General features: G+C 45.0%; 1 non-coding gene across 1 annotated transcript; it reads left to right on the forward strand.

The window, feature by feature from the left end:
* The first annotated feature begins 14,126 nt into the window (after nt 1-14,126).
* LOC115931473 (U7 small nuclear RNA) lies at nt 14,127-14,190 on the forward strand. The gene has a single exon (XR_004067958.1). It is a non-coding gene; the product is annotated as a U7 small nuclear RNA (small nuclear RNA).
* Nucleotides 14,191-14,439: the final 249 nt, after the last annotated feature.

The following is a 14,439-nucleotide window of genomic DNA, read 5'->3' on the forward strand; positions in this document are numbered from 1 at the left end:
GCTATTTGTGTGGATGGTGATGTCACCCTGTTGTCACATAGTGAGTTTACAGTTGTCAGAAACCCCTAGGGTAGGTGGGTTGCTTGTTTTTTCAGGAATAGCTGTTAAACCAACTGATCCTTATTCTGTTCTACATAAGCTTGTACTTTTCAACCTCAGTGTAGGGTGTTTGTGAGTTTTTCCCAAAATAGCTATTAGGAATAGCTATTAAACCAACTGATCCTTATTCTATTCTACGTAAGCATGTATTTTTCAACCTCAGGGCAGGATGTTTGTGTTTTCCCCCCAGTAGTTTCCTTTCTTTAGTTTCACCTGTGTTTTACTCTGTTGAGATGCTGATTCCTAATTCTAAATAATCGGAGTTTGGGGGTCTTCAAGACATTTTTTTCCCAAACTAGGAAGTCAGGACTTTATTCTGAAGGCAATGGGGAGCCACTGAAGGGCTTTAAGCAGGATAATAATAACAGATTTTCCTGCTAGAGATATCACCCAAGGAGCAGAGGTGAGGATTAACTTGGCGGCTGCAAGATACCAGGTACGGAGATCATGTTGGACCTCGGAGAGGAGACTTGGGGAAGGCCTCCTCCAAGTCAGCAGCAGTGAGAGCCGAGAGAAGGGGGTGGACAGAGGATACGTGGGGAGTGGAAGGATGGGAGTGTGGAGCTGATGAGGATGCCCCCAGGGGTGACTAGATGAAGCCTTTTACCAAAATAAAGAAGCTGGGGAGTAAGAGGTGGGTGAGCCTCACTTTGGGTGTGATGATGGCGAGGAGTGGCTGGGATCCCAGTGAAGCTGTCTCCTGGGGCCTGGGAGACAGGTCTAGCCTGGGACCTGGTGTGGAAGTTATCCACTTACTGAGGGAGCTAGGAAGAGTGCATACATGAAAGAAGGATATGACAGCAGCTTCCAGGTGCTGCCATGTGGAAGAGGACACAGACACACCTGTGTAGCTCTGAGGCCAAAACTAGGATGAAGTGTGAGAGTTGTAAGGATGTGGCTTTCAGGGCAATAACAGAAGAACTTTTCAACAGGACCATTGCAGTCCTATTGCGGGCAGTGGCTGAAAACCTCTGGGCACTATGTGGGAGGGATCGTCTACTGAATGGCCAGAGATGACAAGATGGGTTCCTGCCCGCAAGGAGTTCATGATCATTAGGGGATTTCAGAAGGGAAATGACCATTGACTGAACTGTTCATCACTAGGAGCTCAGAAAAGGGAAAGATTGGCATGAACTAGGAAGGAAAAAAGGATGACCTCCATCTGGATGGGTAAAAAAGAGGAATTCTCTAGATCTCTGGAGCTGGGAAGAAGAGACCAGCTGAAGGCCAGTTTATAGCCTGGTCATGGCAAGCTACCCTCTGCTTCGACCCCTCTAAACGCTTCTCATCTCGCTCAAAGTCAACTCCAAGACCTTTCAGTGGCCTGTAGGCTCCACAGGGCCCGTGTCAGATCTTGTCTCCTACCGCCCTCCCCAAGCCTGCACCGTGCCAGCTGCACTTCTTCCTACATCCCCCTCAGCAGACCAGGCACCCTCCTGCCTCAGGGCCTTTGAAACTATTGCTGGTGCCTGAATGTTCTTCCCAAAGATTTGCACAGGTCTGACTCCCACATGCTTTTTGGATTTCTGCTCAAGTGTTGCCTTCTCATGGGGAGCCCTGGTTTCCCTACCTAAACCAGCAACTCCACCACCTTCTCTCTGCTTGATCTTCACAGCGTTCATCACATTCTTACATATTGCAGTATTTATGTGATTATTGTCTGTCTCCTGCAACTAGAATAGAAGCTCCATGAGGGCAAGGACTTTATCTGTTTTGATCACTGCTGTATCTCTAGTGCCTGGAACTGTGCCTGGCACAGTGGGGAGAACCCTGTAAATATTTGTTGAATGAATGAACAACCTCATGGTCCATATCGAGGGGTTCTAGAAGATGAGGCTGCATGAGTACCGTTGTCCAACTGTGGAAGTTCTAGTTCTGGCATGGAAGCTTGGACTAATATGGTTCAAAATATGGAGACCTTTTGTTTTTTTCCCTAGAGAGACAAAATGAAAATTATGGCTTAGTAGCAGAAATCCATCAAGAAAAAAATGTAATTTCTCCAAGGGGAGCTGGATTAGACTCTCTTTGGTCTTGGAATAGCAAATGCATTATTTATTTGTTTGTTTGTTTGTTTATTTATTTTTGAGACAGAGTCTCTCTCTGTTGCCCAGGCTGGAGTGCAATGGCACGATCTCGGCTCACTGCAACCTCCGCCTCCTGAGTTCAAGCGATTCCCCCACCTCAGCCTCCCCAGTAGCTGGGATTACAGGCACCCATCATCACGCCTGGCTAATTTTTGTATTTTTGTAGAGACAAGGTTTCACCGTGTTGGCCAGGCTGGTCTCGAACTCCTGACCTCAGATGATCCTCCCACCTCAGCCTCCCAAAGTGCTGGGATTATAGGCGTGAGCCACCATGCCTGTCCCAGTTACAACATTTTCTAAGGGCCTGCTGTTGCTCAAACTCTGCTGAGTTTTGTGGGAGGTCCTAGCATGTAGAGGAGTGGTATAAACCTTAAGGAAATAGTTGGCACAGCACGTGACCCCCACACCCCACACCCACTCCCGAAGCTCCAGACAACTGTGGACTTTTAATATTGCTTGTTAAAGGAATGAATTAATGAACAAACTTGTGATTTTGTTGGGGAGACAAAGCAAACATGCGTTAAAAGGACTTTATTAACTGACAAGCAACAAATGGAGTGAAAATTAGTACTGTGCTTCAGAGGAATAAGGATGAACTTTGAAATTGTATCTTCAAAGGCAGCAGTGGCTAAGAGCATAAACTCTGAAGCCAGACAGCCTGGGTTTAAATCACAGCTCTCCTGGTATTAGCTGTGTGACCTTGTCCATTTAATCTCTCCTCCTTAGTTTATTTGTCTATAAAATGGGGATAATAACAGTACCTCTCTCATAGGATTCTTATAAAGATTAAAGGAATACAGATGAAGCACTTAACCAGCACAGCATCTAATAATTGCTGTGCAGTTGCTGACATTTACAACCAGATTTGGGTGGGTTTCAGAGTCTGAACTTTAGACAATTTTGCTACCCTAGCTTTGACACAGCTTCTGGCAAATTCTAGGAGTTCATTAAATAGACACTTTTTCTGCCCTTTGCGAGTTTCAGTTTTCTCATCTGTCAGATAGTCATAACAGGACTGGGGTAGAATTTAAATAAAATTTCTTGCTTCAGTGCATAGCACATGATGTGTGCTAAGTAAATGTGCTTTGAATGAATGACATGTGTGAATCACTGCCTATGGTGAGTTTGGAGTGAGTGAGCCTTCAAGGAATGTAAGTAGGGGAGTGATAGGAGGCGGGTAGGCGTGATTTAGGTGTTTGCTGAGTGACCATTATGAGTCAGATTTTGAAGGAAGAACGGATTACAGGTTGGCTGAAAAAAGAGAAAAAGCATTCTTGGTAGATGAAATAGCATGGAAAATCTCCAAGAAAAGCTGAAAGGAGAATGAAAATAGAGTTAATGAGATGGGAAGACCAGTTTTTGCAACACTTTGAAGATCAGGAGTTTCCTTTGTACTTACAGCCCCCAGTGAATATTCCTGGGCTGTGATTTGCCTCCTGTCTTAGCTAATTGGATCATAACATGAATCTGTCACCAACATTTGCCATTTAGGATTGGGAGAATGGACCTCACAAATGGTTAGGGTAATTCCAGTATCACTTCCTAAAGTCTACTTAGAGTTTTCAACAATACTTTTTGGGGTAAGAAAAACCACCTTAAAATTGCGGACAAACTCCTGTGATTCTGGGAATATGTTTTTCTTATTGGTCAAAATTCCATGAGAAATACCAAATCCAGGATAGGCAAATGAGCCTGTTCCCAGCTGCAGTCATGTTGCCAGGGGAGTCTGAAACACTTTTTAAAGAGCCCCCAAAGTCTTTCAACATGAACACAGGCACTTTGCCGGGAGCTTGAGACCTAATACTCTGGGGAATGCCCTCCCGTAGAAAGGGATAATGTGAGGAAACTGAAAAAGAAGTGGAAGAACCCGTTTCAGACGGAATCGAACAATGCCCCATTGGCCCCCAGCCCTTATGCTCCTGCCGCAGGATTCTTCACTTTACTCGCGAGATGCTGCTGGGGAAATGGAAGTGATTAGAATATGTCTCCCAACCCATTTCTGTAGTCTCTTGCCTGTGGGTGCCACCACCCTTTGAGAACTGAAAAATGCATGTGCCCCCACCTCCAGGCAGAGCTCCAGGCCTGCACATGCACACTTTGCCTATAATATTTGCAGGTCACAGAACAGGGGCCCATCCCGTGGCCTCAGTTAAAAACCTACACTGCTGAGACAGCTATTTCCTTTATCTTATATTGTTGTTTACATGTTTGTCTGCACAATAGATTGCAAATTTGTTGACAGTGGCACCAGGTCTTAAGTTATTTTGGTATTCTCCCTAGCTTTTTTTTTTTTTTTTTTGACAGGGTGTCACTCTGTTGCCCAGGCTGGAGTGCAGTGGCATAAACATGGCTCACAGCAGCCTCGACCTCCTGGGCTCAAGCGATCCTCCCAAGTAGCTGGGACTACAGGCATGCACCACTATGCCTAGCTAATATTTTCTTTTGTAGAGACAGGATCTCGCTATGTTGCCCAGGCTGGTCTCAAACTCCTGGGCTCAAGTGGTGGTCCCATCTCAGACTCCCAAAGTGCTGGGATTACAGGCGTGAGCCACTGGGCCTGGCCTTTCCCTAGCATTGATACAGTTTCTGGCAAATTCTAGAAGCTCATTAAATATTTGTTGATGTGAATCCCCACCTTAGTGACCGGTGCAACTGCTTTCTTTTTAGTGTAATGAAACTGAACTTTTTCTCCAAATGGAATTAGTAAATCTCAAAGAGAGAAGAATCTGGGTCTGCAGCCCAAACCCGCATGCCTTTGGGGGAACACGCACAACAAGAATGCTTTATGCCTTGCTTTTCCAGACACAGGCTCAACACGAGGAAACAGCAAGCACAGGGGAATTATAGCAGGGTGATCTTGAGATTTTTTTTTTTTCTTTTGCCCCAACCCTGATCTGTGGCACTTGAACAATCCTGGTTTCCGGAGAACAGACTACTGTAATGATAATCCAGGAAGTAAGTTGCCTTTTGAAAAGCAAGGAAGAAACCAATGGACTAAGTATTTATTTATATTTAATGCTCCAGGGCTTCTGTTTCCAGCTTTGAAGAGTTCCTGGCAAACGCTTTGTGAAGTCATTAATCTTCGGGGCAAATCTAAATGTCTTGCACAGCTGGGTGCGGTGGCTCACGCCTGTAATCCCAGCCCTTTGGGAGGCAGAGGCAGGCGGATCACTTCAATCTAGGAGTTTGCAACCAGCCTGGGCAACATAGTGAGACCCTGTCTCTATAAAAATGAATAATAAAAAAGAAATCTGAAATAATCCTCTTTCTCGCAGATAATCATGCTTTCCGCATTTCACATGCACACACACACATAAACGAAAAGGTGTTATTCTATGCATATTAGTAGCCTGTTTTCCTCACTCTAATAATATTTCGTTCATTATGGATCAGTAAATACGTACCAGGAGCATTGTTTTGAATGGCTGTATATAGTATTCCATTGTGATTGTACCAAAATCTGTTTAACCAATTGCCCTATTTGGTAATTTAATAGCTGTATTGGTTTGCTAGGGCTGCCATAACAAAATACCACAGATGGGGTGACTTAAATTAACAGAAATTTATTTCCTCACAGTCCGGATGCTGGAAGTCCAAGATTAAGGTGTCAGCAGATTTCATTTCTCCCGAGGCCTCTCTCCTGGGCGTACAGATGGCTGTCTTCTCCTGTGTCCTCACATAGTCTTCCCTCTGTGCCTGTCTGCGTCCTAATTTCTTCTTATAAGGACATCAGTCACATTGGATTGAGTCCACTTTAATGCCCTCATTTTGACTGAATTACCTTTTTTTTTTTTTGAGATGGAGTCTTACTTTGTTTCCCAGGCTGGAGTGCAGTGGCTCAATCTTGGCTCACTACAACCTCCGCTTCCCAGGTTCAAGGGATTCTCCTACCTCAGCCTCCCAAGTAGCTGGGATTACAGGTGCCCGACACCACGCCTGGCTAATTTTTGTAGTAGAGAAATGGGTTTCATCACGTTGGCCAGGCTCGTCTTGAACTCCTGACCTCAGGTGATCCACCCGCCTCAGCCTCCCAAAGTGCTGGGATAACAGGCATGAGCCACTACGACCAGCCTGAATTACCTCTTTAATCACCTTGTCTTCAAATATAGTCACATTCTGAGGTACTGGGGACAAGGCTTCAATATATGAGTTTTTTGGGCAGGGGACATAATTCAACCCACAACAATAGCCGATATTTCTTAAAGCCTTACTATGGGCTAGGAACTGTGCTGATTGCTTTACATAAAGCATCTCATTTAACTCCTTAACAAACCTAGGATGTAGGTACTATTATTGTTTCCATTTCACAGATAACAAAACTGGCACAGAGAGGTGTGGTAACTTACCTCAAGGGCACACAGCAAGTAAGTGGTAGAGCTGGATCCAAACCAGGCAGTCTAGCTTGAGTCTGTGCATTTAGGCACTTTGTTGCCATTATAAGTCACAGTCTTTACTATATTTACTATTATTTCCTACGCACTTGCTAGTTCCCTAAAATAAAGTTAAATTTCTGGGTGAGGCCAAGCATGGTGGCTCACACCTGTAATCTCAGCACTTTGGGAGGCCGAGGCGGGTGAATCACTTGAGGTCAGGAGTTTGAGACCAGCCCGGGCAACATTGTGAAACGCCGTCCTTACTGAAAATACAGAAAATAAGCTGAGCATGGTGTTGCGTGCCTGTAGTCCCAGCTACTCGGGAGGCTGAGGCAGGAGAATTGCTTGAACCTGGGAAGTGGAGGCTGCAGTGAGCCAACATTGCACCACTGCACTCCAGCTTGGGCAACAGAGCAAGATTCTATTAAAAAAAAATTCTGGGTAAGTATATTTGAGCATTTTTAGTGTTTTTCATACAAATTACCCATCCACCAGAGCCTATACCCATTTACATCTCCAACAGCAGCGCATGAGGGGCTGTTGGATGCAAAGCCTCTGTGGGGTGTGTGTTGAGTGTGTATGTGTGTGTGAGATAAAATGATTGACTGAGGTGAGGCACACACCTAAGAAGAATGAACTCTAATTAGGGTTGTGTGGAGTTCATCTCTTAGACTTCCATTCTCACTTTGTCCATCCTGTCATGCAAGGAAGAGCATAAAGCTGACTGATCCAAATGATGGAGCCAGTTTGGTGAACAATGTATATAAACACTTTATCTTAGAAGTGAAAAGAGAAATCCCATAAAAGTGATTTTCTTTCGGTGTGTTATTTTTCTTAAGACAGGTTTATTGAGATATAATTTACTTTACATAAAGTTAATCTGTTTTTGTTGAAGAACCATCTTCTCCAGTGTCTTCACACTGGTCCTCTCAATTCAACAACAACAACAACAACAACAACAACAGGAGAAGGCTGGGCGTGGTGGCTCATGCCTGTAATCCCAGCACTTTGGGAGGCTGAGGTGGGCAGATCACATGAGGTCAAGGGTTCGAGACCAGCCTGGCCAACATGGTGAAACCCTGTCTCTACTAAAAATACAAAAATTAGCCAGGGGTGGTGGTGCATGCCTGTAGTCTCAGCTACTTGGGAGGCTGAGGCATGACAATTGTTCCAACCTGGGAGGCGGAGGTTGCAGTGAGCCAAGATCGCATGACTGCACTCCAGTTTGAGTGACACAGTGAGACGCTGTTTCAAAAAAAAAAAAAAAAATGTGGCCGGGTGCGGTGGCTCATGCCTGTAATCCCAGCACTTTGGGAGGCCGAGGCGGGCAGATTACCTGAGGTCAAGAGTTAAAGACCAGCCTGGCCAACATGATGAAACCCTGTCTCTACTAAAAATATAAAAATTAGCTGGGTATGGTGGCACGCGCCTGTAATTCCAGCTACTTGGGAGACTGGAGGCAGGAGAATCACTTGAATCTGGGAGGTGGAGGTTGCAGTGAGCTGAGATATATAAGCCAGTATCACGCCACTGCACTCCCGCCTGGGCGACAGAGCCAAACTCTGTCTCAAAAAAATAATAAATAAAAATAAAAAACGGGAGAATATTTAATCCATTCCAAAACACACATCGGGAAATGAAGGGAACCATAGGAAGATCCTCCACCTGTAACAAACAGAGCGAGGTTGCTGGCTTTCTGCCTGCTCCTGGCATCCAGAGGTGTGATATTTGGAAGAAATTCTGTATCCTTCAGCTACTCCCCGATATTCAGACATAAGTTACACACATCTGGAGAAGAGTTCTGCCCTGTTGAAGCTAGAAGGGTGCTCGATGGGAAAGAGAAAGGAGCATCAATCTGCAAAAAATTGATCAACAACAACAAAAAAAACAAAAGAAAAAGAAAATAACAAACGATTTTTCAAAGTGGCTGGGCCATTTTGCATTCCCACCATTGATGCATGAGAGTTCCAGTGCCTTGCATTCTCACCAGCACTCGATATTGACAGGGTTGATTTTCTTTTCTTTCTCTGGTTTAGTCATAGAAACCAAACCACTGCACATACAAGTGTGCAGTGACTACTGACTACTGATGCTGAACATCTTTTAATGTGCTCATTTGACATCCATATCTTTTCCTTGGTGAAATGTCTATTCAAATATTTACCTATTTTTAATTGAGTTGTTTGTTTTCTTATCATTAAGTGTGAAAGTTCTTTTTTTTTTTTTTTTTTTTGAGATGGAGTCTTGCTCTGTCCCTCAGGCTGGAGTGCAGTGGCGCGATCTCGGCTCACTGCAACCTCCGCTTCCCGGGTTCAAGCCATTCTCCTGCCTCAGCCTCCCAAGTAGCTGGGATTACAGGCGCTTGCTACCACGCCTGGCTAAGTTTTATATTTTTAGTAGAGACAGGGTTTCACCACGTTGGCCAGGCTGGTCTTGAACTCCTGACCTCAAGCGATCCACCGACCTCAGCCTCCCAAAGTGCTGGGATTACAGGTGTGAGCCACCTCACTGGCCAGATTTATTTTCTTTTTGTTCATTTTTTACTTTCTAATTTCTAAGTGTGAGAATTCTTTATAGATTTTGGATATTATCCTTTATCAGGTAAACTTTTACCAATACTTTATCCCAGTCTATGACTTGACTTTTTATTTTCTTAAGTGCATCTTCAGGAGAGCAAATGTTTTCAATTTTGGTAAAGTTCAATTTATGAACTTTAAAAAATATGGCTGGGCATGGTGGCTTATGTCTGTAATCCCAGCACTTTGGAAAGCTGAGGCAGGAGGATTGCTTGAGCCTAGAAGTTTGAGACCAACCTAGGTAACATAATGAGGCCCCATATTTCAAAAAAAAAAAAAAAAAAGTATTAGCCAGATATGGTGGCTCACATCTGTAGTCCCAGCTACTTGGGAGGCTGAGGTAAGAGAATTGTGTGAGCCTGGGAGACTGAGGCTGCAGTGAGTTGTGATTGCGCCACTGCACTCTAGAGCCTGGATGACAGAGTGAGACCCTGTCTAAAAAAAAAATGGTTTGTGCTTTTTGTGTTCTATCTTAGAATTTTTTGCCTATCCCAAGATCACAGAGATTTTCCCCAGTGTTTCATTTTTGAAATTTTGTAGTTTTAAGACTTACATTTAGGTTTGTGACTCTTTCCAAGTTAATTGTTTTATGATGTAAGGTATAAGTCAAGGTTAATTTTATTTTATTTCTTGGCGTAGGAATATTCAGTTGTTCTAATACTGTTACTTGAAACATAAAGGCATCTTAAAACTTCCAATACTTTTTTTTTGTTTGAGACGGAGTCTCAGTCTGTCACACAGGCTGGAGTGCAGTGGCGTGATCTCGGCTCACTGCAAGCTCCACCTCCCGGGTTCACACCATTCTCCTGCCTCAGCCTCCCAAGTAGCTGGGACTACAGGCGCCCGCCACCACGCCCGGCTAATTTTTTGTATTTTTAGTAGAGACGGGGTTTCCCCGTGTTAGCCAGGAGGGGATGAGGTGCGGAGGGGGCTGCTGAGAGGCTCTGGCTCCATAGAAGTTGTCTTGAGAGCCCACCCCTATTCCTCGTCTAAATGGTGCCCACTGCGGGCTGCTGAGAGGAACAACCCCCACCAAGCCCGGGTCTCATGGTTTGGCTCTTTAAAGATGGTGCCTGAGCAGGAGCTGACTTTGAGATTCAGCGATACCATCAGGGCTGAGTGAGCACTGCTTTGGTGAGTTATCTTCAGTCCCACTTTGGGGGCCTTGGAACAAGCATTTGCAGCTCTTTCTGGTGAAAGATATGGCTGAAGCTTTTAGTGGGCCTGGGACCCTTTCTTATGTGATGGAAACCTCAGGACTAGGCATTCCCCAGTACCCCCCAGTTTCTGTGCACCCTAGAGTCATACACAAATCTGCTGTTCCGTTTTTCAGGTAAAGACTCTGAGGCTGAGACACTTGCTGAAAGTCATGCAGTAATTTAGTCCTCCTGGCCCCAATTTTGTTTCTTGCAGGCTTGAATATCCGCTGCCTCCCAGGCCTTCCATTGATGGGACTCTCAGCTTCTCAAATTCATCATATCCAAATCGGAATTCATTCTTCTCCTTCTTGCTCTTCATCTCCCCACCTCAAACTGCTTTTCGTCTTGATCTCTTCTCTTGGTAATATTTCACCAACCACCCCGTTACCCAAGCCAGGAACCAGGGAAGTATCTCAACATGCCCCTCTCCTGCATCTCCAGGATCAGATCAGTCCCTAAACTCCGTTGATTCTAGCTTGCAAATAGCTCCTAGATTTGCTTTCTGTCCCCTCCTGGCACCCCTTTGGTTCAGAATGTCAACATCTATGATAAAGCTAGATCTAGATAAAGTTTGTCCAACCTGCAGCCTGAGGGCCACATGCAGCTCAGGACAGTTTTGAATGCAGCCCAACACAAATTCACGAACTTTCTTAAAACATTATAAATTAGCCAGGCATGGTGGCATGCGCCTGTAATCCCAGCTACTTGGGAGGCTGAGGCATGAGAATCACTTGAACTGGGAGGTGAGCCAAGATCTCACCACTGCATTCCAGCCTAGGTGACAGAGACTCCATCTCAAAACAAGACAGAGAGAGAGAGATTATTTTGCGATTTTTTTTTAAAGCTTATCAACTATCTCTAGTGTTAGTGTATTTTATGTGTGACCCAAGACAATTATTCTTCCATTGTGATCCAGGGAAGCCAAAAGATTGGACACCCCAGATCTAGATGTTTGAAATGTCCTTTTGGCTGGTCTACTATTTCCCAAATCTTTTTTAACTAAGCTATCATCAGCACAGCTGCCAAATAGATCTTTCCAGAATGCGGTCTTGATAATGTCACTCCTCAGCTTCAAAACTTTTTAGTGGCTCAACATTACCTTCTAGATAAAGATCAGACTCTCCGACTTGGCACCAGGTCCCTGTGTTGGCTTGGGCCACATGCCCCTTTGCCCTTTGTACTTTAGCAATAAAGAGCTCTTATTTTATGTCCGGCTTTTTCTCCTATATGATGGCAATCCCATTGAAACAATTTGTTTACACACCTGCCTTCCTTGCTAGACTATGAAGCACTTGAGGGCAGGAACTCTGTTTAGCTTGTTGCAGCCTTTCACACAGGGCCTGGCATGAAGTCCGTACAGTCATTCATTTCATAAGCATAAAGATAGATGGGAATATCTCCCATCACGTGCCCACATTCTTGCATATATTAAAATGTCATGTTCCTTTGTTGGAATCTCTTAGTAATTTTAAACTGGAGATCAGGAGTACCACATTTTAGGACAATACTGAATGCTGACCACTTGGGAGTTGCTTTCCAAAGTGAAGAATGACTGTAAATTAAAATGCCGGCATCTGGCCGGGCGCGGTAGCTCATGCCTGTAATCCCGCACTTCGGGAGGATGAGGTGGGTGGATCACCTGAGGTCGTGAGTTTGAGACCAGCCTGGCCAACATGGTGAAATGCTGTCTTTACTAAAAATACAAAAATTAGCCAGGTGTGGTGGTGCACACCTGTAATCCTAGCTACTTGGGAGGCTAAGGCACGAGAATCTCTTGAACCCGGGAGGTGGAGGTTGCAGTGAACCTAGATGGCACCACTGCACTCCAGCCTGGGCAACGGTGCAAGTCTCCATTTCAAGAAAGCAAAACAAAAGAAAACCAAAAAAATGCCAGCATCTGAAACACTTACATGAAAGTAATCCTGTTTCATGCTCAGTTGTCCATTTTGCTCTTGGAACATGAGATAGATCAAGTGACAAGGCTTTGGGGGGTCATTTAGGCTGCTGTGAGAGGAGGATAAAGAGACCGGCAGTGAGAGAGAAGCCTGTCCAAAACAGAATTCATGGTTTTGCCACCAACTTCTTGACCCACCCACGGGCCTCTTGTCAGTTAATGGCATCACAGGAAGGCCAGTCTCCTCTCGGCTTTCTCCCCTCACACCCTGTGTGCCAGCCCCTCAGAACTTTCCTGAGTTCATGAGAACACCCTGGACACCATCATATGTCCCTGCTTTGGTATGGATCAACAATGTTCTTCCATTGACCCTTGATTTGGTGGGTTCTGCATTCCTCTTTACTGTGTGTGTACACACATGTGCATGTGTGTGTACATATCTGCGTGTGTGCATATCTGTGTTTTTACCCTCCTTGATCCTGATCAACTGCCTCCTCATCCACGGAGTTTTCTCACCTCCTCCAGGAAGAATCAGTCCCTTGTTACTATACCTTGTTGAGACAGTTCACATGCTGATTATTTGTCTTTGTATGAACTGTGGGTCCCCATCACATAGGGGCTGTGTTTACTTTTTCCTGAAATGTGCCCCCCACCCTAGCACAGTGCTTGGCACAGAGTATGCCTTAATCACCACATAAATGTTAGAGTTAAAGCCACTCACTCACTCACTTACTCTGCTCTTTCATTCGATCAGCCACTACCAGGTGGCTGGTATCCATTTTTCCTAACCTCCCTCCCCATCCAGTGAAAGGACTTTGCAGACAGAAACCCTTTCTTTTCTTTCTTTTTAATTTTTTAATTTTTTTTTTTTTTTTTTGAGACAGAGTCTTGCTCTGTTGCCCAAGCTGGATTGCAGTGGCTGTGATCTTGGCTCACTGCAAGCTCTGCCTCCCGGGTTCATGCCATTCTCCTGCCTCAGCCTCCCAAGTAGCTGGGACTACAGGTGCCCACCACCACGCCCTGCTACTTGTTCTGTATTTTTAGTAGAGATGGGATTTCACGGTATTAGCCAGGATGGTCTCGATCTCTTGACCTCATGATCCACCCGCCTCAGCCTCCCAGAGTGCTGGGATTACAGGCCTGAGCCACCGTGCCTGTCTCTTTTTAATTTTTTTTAAGGTGGAGTCTCACTGTCACCCAGGCTGCAGGGCGGTGGCACAATCTCAGCTCACTGCAACCTCCGCCTCCTGGGTTCAAGTGTTTCTCCTGCCTCAGCCTCCTGAGTAATTGGGATTACAGGCACACGCCACCATACTTGGCTAATTTTTTGTATTTTTAGTAGAGAGGGGGTTTCACCATTTTGGCCAGGCTAGTCTGGAACTCCTAACCTCAAGTGATCCTCCCGCCTTGGCTCCCCAAAGTGCTGGGATTACAGGCGTGAACCACCGTGCCTGGTCAACAAACAGAAACCCTTTCTGAGGTCTGTGCCAGGCCTAAAGTGTTATCTCTCCTTGCTTGCCATCAACCCCTACGTTCCTTCCTGAACAAAGTTATTTCTTTTTCCCTCTTTCCTTCTTTAGAACAATGCCCCTGTCTATCTTTCTATTTGGATTACCCCTGTATAAAAACCTGGTGTGCTCTGAGGGTGGTCTTTTGGAGAAGGATAATCAAAACTCTCCAAGATGAGCCTACTGATGGTGTCCAAGACTATGGTCTCCATATTAAGAAAAAGTCTCACTGGTTCTATCTTTTATTCTGCAGTAGCATCTCTTCCTCAAAGATGAGCCAGCTGTCATTTGAAGAGGAGGAAAGACTGGATTGGGGAAGAATCTGGGGCAAAATGAAGCCAAATTGAGAACGAGGAGAAAAGAAGATGCTAAGGCCGCAGATAAGGAGGTCTTGAGTGTTACAGCTCTTTTTGAATTTGTCTAGCATGCTTTCTGCTTTTTACTGGAAAGTGCCCCCCCCAAAAAAAACAAATAAATAAAAAAGAAAGATTTAAAAAATAAAAGAGAAAGAAGGGCCTGGGAATTGTGGCTGCTCAGAGGACACCCAGCTCTGAGTTCAGTAGCCTCTGATGAAGTGCCGCTTCTGCTTATGGTTGTCCCTTCCCATCTATCCTGGTTCTGTTTATCCTGTCTCATATCTCTCAGGATAGTCAGGGCAGTTTCCCCTGTTCTCTTGCCACTGGCTCCAACATCCTGCCTGTCACAC

Source organism: Gorilla gorilla, chromosome 17 (assembly GCF_029281585.2).
Source record: "Gorilla gorilla gorilla isolate KB3781 chromosome 17, NHGRI_mGorGor1-v2.1_pri, whole genome shotgun sequence".
Lineage (NCBI taxonomy): Eukaryota > Metazoa > Chordata > Mammalia > Primates > Hominidae > Gorilla > Gorilla gorilla.